We start from the raw sequence: 8,060 nt of genomic DNA, 5'->3' as shown, positions 1-8,060 counted from the left end.
AGGAGGGTGGTGGTACAGTCGCTGTGGCTCTGCCAGCCTGAACGGAGACTGGCACCCCGCCGGCGAACACATCGGCTGGGCCTCCACTGGGAGACCTGGAAAGGACCTGCCACATACTCGGCCCGAGCGAGCCGCATGATGATCAAAGCTGTGTGGAAGAAGATTATTACAGCAAACTAACACGAAAATGAATAATGAAAAAACTATTTCGTAAACTGAAATAAAACAATTAACAAGGCAAGGTTTGACAAACAAAACTATACTGAAACTTATCTTTAACTTACTAAAATAAAAACACTTGACCAGTTATGGTCTATAAGGTCAACATGGTCAGAGTCACCATGTTTTCGGTGAAGAGAAAATACCATGTGGAAGTTTTATTTGTTGCACTGCGACATTTATGCATATCTAATGTGAACAGTTTAAATAGTTTGACATAACTTAGTCTGGAATGTTGATATTGTATGCGTTTTCAAATAGAATTATCTTTAGAACATTTGTTTAGCACACACTTAGCCCATACTCAATAAAGTTCAGACACCCTTGTTTTGCCCTGTAAACATACTTGAATTCACACATTCAAAGCTCTGTGTTTATAGTGAAATAAAAAGTTGTACTTATTGCATATTAAATCAATCATTGTTTCTCATCATAGAATAAATAGGTTGTTGTTCTCCTACCCTAGAAGCCTGGTTTGTAGCTTTGATTGAATCGGGATATTTAGCTTTGTTACACATTGCTACATTAATCCCGGGGCTCACTTGAAAAAGAGATCTCAATGTGACTGATCATGGTTAAATAAAGCATGAAAAGAATGAAGACTTCAACTTTGATGAACAGATTATGATTAACAAATCAACATACCCTGTTGTGCCGACTACAACTCTTTGAACATGACGTGACATTTCAGATTAAGCAGAGCAATTAGAAGAAAGTCTTCGTCAACAATTTAATTTCTCTTTCAAATAAATGAAGTCCACTTTGTCCCCTGTAGGAGTCTCACTCAGCATTCCTGTGACTTCTTTACACACTGTCCTGAAGAGATAATTATGCACACACACACACACAAAGAGGTATTGTAACATGTATTGCTATTTTTATTATGATGCATTATATTGAGGTATTAACCCAGAATAACAACCAAATGGACTAACAGACTTGGAACATTCAAGTGGTCATGTCTTGTGTCTTTTGACTTACGTTCTTTCTTTCTCTCCTCTTTCTCTTTCTTCTGGAAGACTTTTCCATCCGACTGCTCCTTCCATCGCACAGATGCACCTCCATCTGTCTGGGCGATCTCTGCCTGTATCTAAAAACAACATGGATGACAAATGCTGTATAAAGATGTGATCCACAGGAAATGATCTGATGGCCATTTACTCATTTGTATAAGTGTTGTCACATGTCTGAGAAGTATTCTTTCACTTCATTGATTAGGCTACAGTACAACGCTGTAAAAGAGACATAGCAAATCTATAGCAAAGATCCAAAGTTACTCCCGGAAACCTCTCCTCCCACCTTTGTGAGAATTTGCTCTTTCACCAGAGGGTCATTAAGGTCAACTCCTGGAGGTACTTTCAGAAACATCTTCACCATGCTTACACTTTTCTTTCCTGTGAAGAGAAACATCTTGACATCAGGCTCTTATTCATTAGTGCACTTATTCATTAGTGCACATTAGTGCACTCATCAGGCTCTTATTCATCATCTGTTGCAAAAGGTTTTGCAAAAGGTTTTGCAACAGAAAACGAAAACAAACGTTTCTTATAACCTTTGAAAGTAACTGCCTCTTAACTGCCTCTTTAACTGCCTCTCATTTCGTATCATGTCCCCTAATCTTTTCAATGGGATTGCCGATTATATCATAACATTTGTAAAAATGCAGTAATTTAAGATATATACGTACCAGTCAAAAGGTTGGACACGCCTACTCATTTCTTTATATTTTTTTAAATTGTAGAATTATACTGAAGACATCAAAACTATGAAATAACACATATGGAATCATGTAATAACCACAAAAGTGTTAAACAAATCAAAATATATTTTATATTTGAGATTCTTCAAAGTAGCCATCCTTTGCCTTGATGACAGATTTGCACACGCTTGGCATTCTCTCAACTAGTTTCATGAGGTAGTCACCTGGAATGCATTCTAATTAACAGGTGTGCCTTATTAAAAGTACATTTGTGGAATATCTTAACCTTCTTAATGCGTTTGAGCCAGAAGATAGCCCTATTTGGTAGCCCTTCCAGAAGATAGCCCTATTTGGTAAAAGACCAAGTCCATTTTATGGCAAGAACAGCTCAAACAAGCAAAGAGAAACGACAGCCCATCATTACTTTAAGACATGAAGATCAGTTAATCCGGAAAATGTCAAGAACTTTTAAAGTTTCTTCAAGTGCAGTCGCAAAAGTTGTCTCTATCTTCTTGCCGTTTGTGCTGTTGTCTGTGCCCAATAATGTTTGTACCATGTTTTGTGCTGCTACCATGTTGTGTTGCTACCATGCTGTGTTGCATGTGTTGCTGCTTTGCTATGTTGTTGTCTTAGGTCTCTATTTATGTAGTGTTGTCTCTCTGGTTGTGATGTGTGTTTTGTCCTATATTTATATATTTTTTAAATATATATTTTTAATCCCAGCCCCCGTCCCCGCAGGAGGCCTTTTGCCTTCTTGTAGGCCGTCATTGTAAATAAGAATTTGTTCTTAACTGACTTGCCTAGTTAAATAAAGTTTAAATCAAATCAAATGTTTAAAAAAACATCAAGTGCTATGATGAAACTGGCTCTCATGAGGACCGCCACAGGAAAGGAAGATCAAGAGTTACCTCTGTTGCAGAGGATACATTCATTAGAATAACTGCACCTCAGATTTCAGCCCAAATAAATGCTTCACAGAGTTCAAGCAACAGACACATTTCAGCATCAACTGTTCAGAGGAGACTGCGTGAATCAGGCCTTCATGGTTGAATTGCTGCAAAGAAACCACTTGTAAAGGACACCAGTAAGAAGAAGAGACTTGCTTGGGCCAAGAAATACAAGACTGGTAGAAATCTGTCCTTTGGTCTGATGAGTCCAAATGTGAGGTTTTTGGTTCCAACCGCCATATCTTTGTGAGACGCAGAATAGGTGAACGGATGATCTCTGCATGTGTGGTTCCCAACGTGAAGCATGGAGGAGGTGGTGTGAAGGTGTGAGGGTGCTTTACTGGTGACACTGTCTGTGATTTATTTAGAATTCAATGCACATTTAACCAGCATGGCTATAACAGCATTACGCAGCAATACGCCATCCCATCTGGTTTGCACTTAGTGGGACAACGATTTGTTTTTCAACAGGACAATGACCCAACACACCTCCAGGCTGTGTAAGGGTTATTTGACCAAGAAGGAGAGTGATGCATCAGATGACCTGGCCTCCACAATCACCCGACCTCAACTCAATTGAGATGGTTTTGGATTAGTTGGACTGCAGAGTGAAGGAAAAGCAGCCAACATGTGCTCAGCCTATGTGGGAACTCCTTCAAGACTGTTTGAAAACCATTCCAGGTCAAGCTAGTTGAGAGAATGCCAAGATTGTGCAAAGCTGTCATCAAGGCAAAGGGTGGCTACTTTGAAGAATCTAACATATAAAATATATTTAGATTTGTTTAACCAAACACTTTTTTGGTTACTACATGAGTCCATATGTGTTATTTTATAGTTTTCATGTTGTGACGACCCTCCCACTCTGTCTGCCGTATTCTCTCTCTGTTATTTCCTTATTAGGATGCTGGTGGGCGGAGTTGGGAGGGTCGTCAGCTACATGGGAAACACCTGGGCCCGGTATCTCCCAGGATAAATACACCACTTCCCCATTCATGGAGGAGACTCTCTCCATGCAGACACCTTTATGGATTTTGTTGTGTTTCTTGGTGGTTTTTGGGTTGTTTGTGACAACATCTTTCAACACCCTGCATTATCACATTCATGCATGCAAAACACTCACTTACACTACTGATTACTGATTACACACACCATTGTATATTTTCCTTAGTTGCTTTAGTTAATAAATATATATTTTGTTACTCCTTATCTCCACGTTGTCTCCCTTTTGTTACGGGCTTTGAGCCGGTTCGTGACAATGTCTTCACTATTATTATACAATGTAGAAAATAGTGCAAATAAAGAAAACCCCCTGAATGAGTAGGTGTGTCCAAATGTTTGAGGGGTACTGTATATATTATTATATTTGTGTTGGTGAATGGCCCTGAACGACAAGGCTACTTCCTCAGAAACAATGCATCACTTGCATAGCGTATTGGACAAATTCAGACAGCTCTGGTTTGGCCCGTTTGCTTCCTTTTCTGATTCTAGTGAATAGTACCCATGATAGTGGTCCAAAAGAGAAGGAAAAGCTGCGGAATGTGTCTTTATAACGATCTTCAGATAAAAACGGGTGGAGGTGCTTACCTTTTTCCTTGCAGTCTTTAAGGGTGTAGCCTGAAACTCTGTCTTCTAAGTGTATCACATTCATTGCCCTGCCACCAGCTGAGCCCTTCAGATAGCACTCCTGTCGACTGTTGTGAGAAGATCAACATTTAGTTAGACATTATCTTTTGATTATGTTGATATCTGTTGCATATGAAAGTCTGTGTAATTGCTAACTCAGTCACGTGGTAAATTCGCTGTAGAGGTTCTGAAGCTATGTGCAGCTGGAGATTCCTTTTCAATGTTTACGAACTACTATGATCAGTGTTACTGGTAGCAGCATAAAATGACATACAGAATTATTAGAATGCACAATGAGATTATAACAGAATCATCCATATTGGTAAAGAAAAGCTTTAACTATAGAAACAGATCAAATATGGTAAAATATTGTATAAAACAATACATTTGTAAATATATTGTAATTTGATAGGATATCTGTGGGTACCAGTAACCGTTATAAAAACTACACTAACAGCTGTACCATTGGAATGTTGTATATTTCAATTGAACATGTCTACCTGTGAATATATGTGAAATACTGACAGGCATCAAGTTGGGTGCAGTTCTGTTGACATTGGTTTGCATTTGGGCTTGCAAAGTGCTTAATGTCATTATAAATGAAAAAAACATATTTCAGGAGCTCCCTCACACAACCTGTGTGAAAAAGACAAAATAAAACAGTTCAGGCAAGTCAGCCAGATCGCATGCCTCAGACTGCGCTATTGGACGTCTGACCAAGGTGGTTATACGTCGGGAGGCAGTATGACAGTTCGTCCACCAGAGGGCTGCTGAGCAGGTGTTAGCACGTGATCAGGTCTAATGGTCGTGTAACTTCTCCCTTAATTAACAATAGCCCCGACACTGACCAAGTTGTGTCCTTGCCTAAACTTAACCAAATCTGTGTTATTGCTTCATTGAAGTCATTATTGTGATGAGCTATTGTCATTATTTTGACCAGGCAAGTCAATTCTAGTGATGATTCGACATTCCAAAATCTGACATTTGCTGCTGTTGGACAAAAGTCTAGTATCACAGTGAGTTGATAGTAAATATACTGTTTGTTACAACGATCAGTGACACAAGCAACAATAAAGGCAAACACATACTTAGAAAGGGAGTACTTTCCCTGGGCCAGGATTTAAGGACATTGACTTAAAACCACTTGCCATTAACTATTTTCAGATGGTAGGTCATTGAGTTTGGTGATGCACTGGTCATGCAGCAGTATGTCCCATCGTCTGCTGGCTTCACATTTGAAAGGGTGAGGTCTAGCTCTCCAATGCTCAGGTCTCCTCTGAGGCTGTATTTGTCGGGGTGTGTCGGGCCAAAAATGTCAGGTCCGGATACCTCCACTATTGGTTCAACGCACCAAAACCCATTACATGTTCTGCTCCAGCAAGCATTACTCATGCTAGAGTTTTTGCAGAGCAGAGTCACAGAGGATCCATCCCGTACTAGAACAGCTGTGTTGGACACTGCGGATAAATCTGTGGGAAGAGCATCCACAGAGCAATTCAAACCATAAGACCACCAAACATTCACAAATCACTATACAGATGAAGGAACTTAATTTCACCCATATTGTCACAGCAAAGATAATCCTGCAGCAACAGGATTTGAACATTTAGTCCCATAATGTTGCTTGAATGGTGGTTATATGCTTTTAGCTGGCCAAAAGTAAGCTACATGAAAAGTGCAATACTGTTAATATAACCGTGTGTTAGTGCGGGTTTTCAGTGAATCTCTGTATTTCCTGCGATGCAGCAAGATTCTTAGACTTAACTTACCCAGCAGAAGAGTAGTGAACAGCATGAACTGAAACATGCTGGCTGTGAGTGAGGAAGTAGGCCAAGTCCGTTTAGCATCATGAACAAGAAACCAGGGGAATTTGGTAGAAACAATGAGTCAGTCATGTGAATTGCTAAACATTCTGATATAACTCCATATTTCCTAGGTCATAAAGACAGATAAACTATAAAACAGGCATGGCATATGTAACTGTACAGCTTATAACTGGACATTCATTTCCTTATAACACATTGGAAAGTGCAGTAAATGTAACTCACAGGGAAAGATAACACAACTATTAAAGCTCAATTTGGTTATCTTGTCCTATTGATGACATTAAATGCAAAAATCGGGATTTGCATAGCTGCACCATAGCTGCATTACAAGCTTCTTGTTAGATGGTTGAATAAGCAAACATGTGTCAATGCACCTTATTTTTTTCACAAACCAACAATGGAGTTTCATGGTTTATCTGTAATGGAAGTAACTCAACTCAAAACAAAAATAGGCTATACAAACTTTTGCTAACTTTAGCTATCGCTAGCTAACAATCAATGGTAGTGAAAGGAGAAACCGGATTCATTTCTTTTAACCTTTTACTGCAGTGGGCTAAATCAGGGTCACAAAAAGTGATTATTGGTAGTCTAACAAATTTACTTTGAAACAATAGTATACACCTCACACATGGTTATGGGCTTAAAAAGGAGACACCTGTACCATGTCAGATATAGAGGTGAAATGTATTCAATTTTGAGTTTGCATCTCAATATTACACTTCATATACATCACAGAAGACTGAAATATAGCAAAACTGTTAGAAACACCAGTTTTTCGTTGGGTATTTTGAAATAATCTTTATAAAATTATGAAAAATATTAATAACATTCCACCCATGAGGCCAAAGAGGGTGCTTTTGGTCATTGACTTCAGGAAAGGGCTACATGGCTAAATCACTCCAAGTAAACTTGAACCAAATAATGAGTTTATTTCAGTTAATTTGTCAATTACATTTTTTTTATTGCACTTTTATCCCTATCACTCCCACTGATTTTTAGCTAGCGGTGGCTAAAGTTGGCTACTTGTACCGAACAAAGGATTATAGTTTCTCTTGGCCCATAGACTACTTTGTAGTATATATAAAATCCTGAACTTCCCCTTGAAAATCAGCCAAAAAACATTAACAATGAAACAACATTTCAAGGTGCATTCCATGAAGTGTATTTACAAATATGCATATACAGTACATTACTAAATTAATATAAAATGGCAAAATAATTCAAGCTGCATTCTAAAGTCCAGTCTAAAACAATAAGAGTATTTAAAATATATAATACCACACTTACCCTGTAAGCTCAACCTCCAACGCTCCATTTGGCCCCCCTATAGAGGCAGACAGGTATGAACAGGTGGCTGTCTACAGTGAGAGGGTGTGTTTATTAGTGCTCAATCGTCCCTTTCTTATATGCTGCTGATCAGCACAAAACACACCCACCACCCGCAAAGCCCATACTTAGATATGTTGCTCGACCACATCCTTGTTTGTTTTTACACCCACTTATAGGAAGATGGACAAAGAATGCAGTTGAATTATTAATGAACATATTGAGATATGCACATCACACATTGACAAAGATGTGTGTGTATAAGTGTATTATTCCCCGTCGGCACCGACTGGCGCAGTACGTCCATGGAGGTTGAGTGTTTAGTTGATCTTTAAGACAGTAACTAGAGGAGGATTGCACTAGCGGGAGTTCACCAGTAAGGCTGGCATACTTTTACTCTTGCCTTTGTACTCTATACCT

At 38.9% G+C, this 8,060-nt stretch overlaps 1 long non-coding RNA gene across 1 annotated transcript; it reads right to left on the bottom strand.

Annotated features, from left to right (window-relative positions):
* Nucleotides 1-309: 309 nt before the first annotated feature.
* On the bottom strand, nt 310-7,678 carry LOC116375248 (uncharacterized). Its single transcript, XR_004210955.1, has 7 exons — nt 7,602-7,678; nt 6,258-6,299; nt 4,989-5,957; nt 4,450-4,556; nt 1,519-1,613; nt 1,201-1,309; nt 310-1,035 (listed from the first exon to the last, which is right to left on the bottom strand). It is a non-coding gene; the product is annotated as an uncharacterized LOC116375248 (long non-coding RNA).
* Nucleotides 7,679-8,060: the final 382 nt, after the last annotated feature.

This window comes from Oncorhynchus kisutch, linkage group LG9, assembly GCF_002021735.2.
Source record: "Oncorhynchus kisutch isolate 150728-3 linkage group LG9, Okis_V2, whole genome shotgun sequence".
Classification (NCBI taxonomy): domain Eukaryota; kingdom Metazoa; phylum Chordata; class Actinopteri; order Salmoniformes; family Salmonidae; genus Oncorhynchus; species Oncorhynchus kisutch.
Note: the sequence above shows the minus strand (reverse complement) of the source record. Positions and strands in the feature narration are given on the sequence as shown.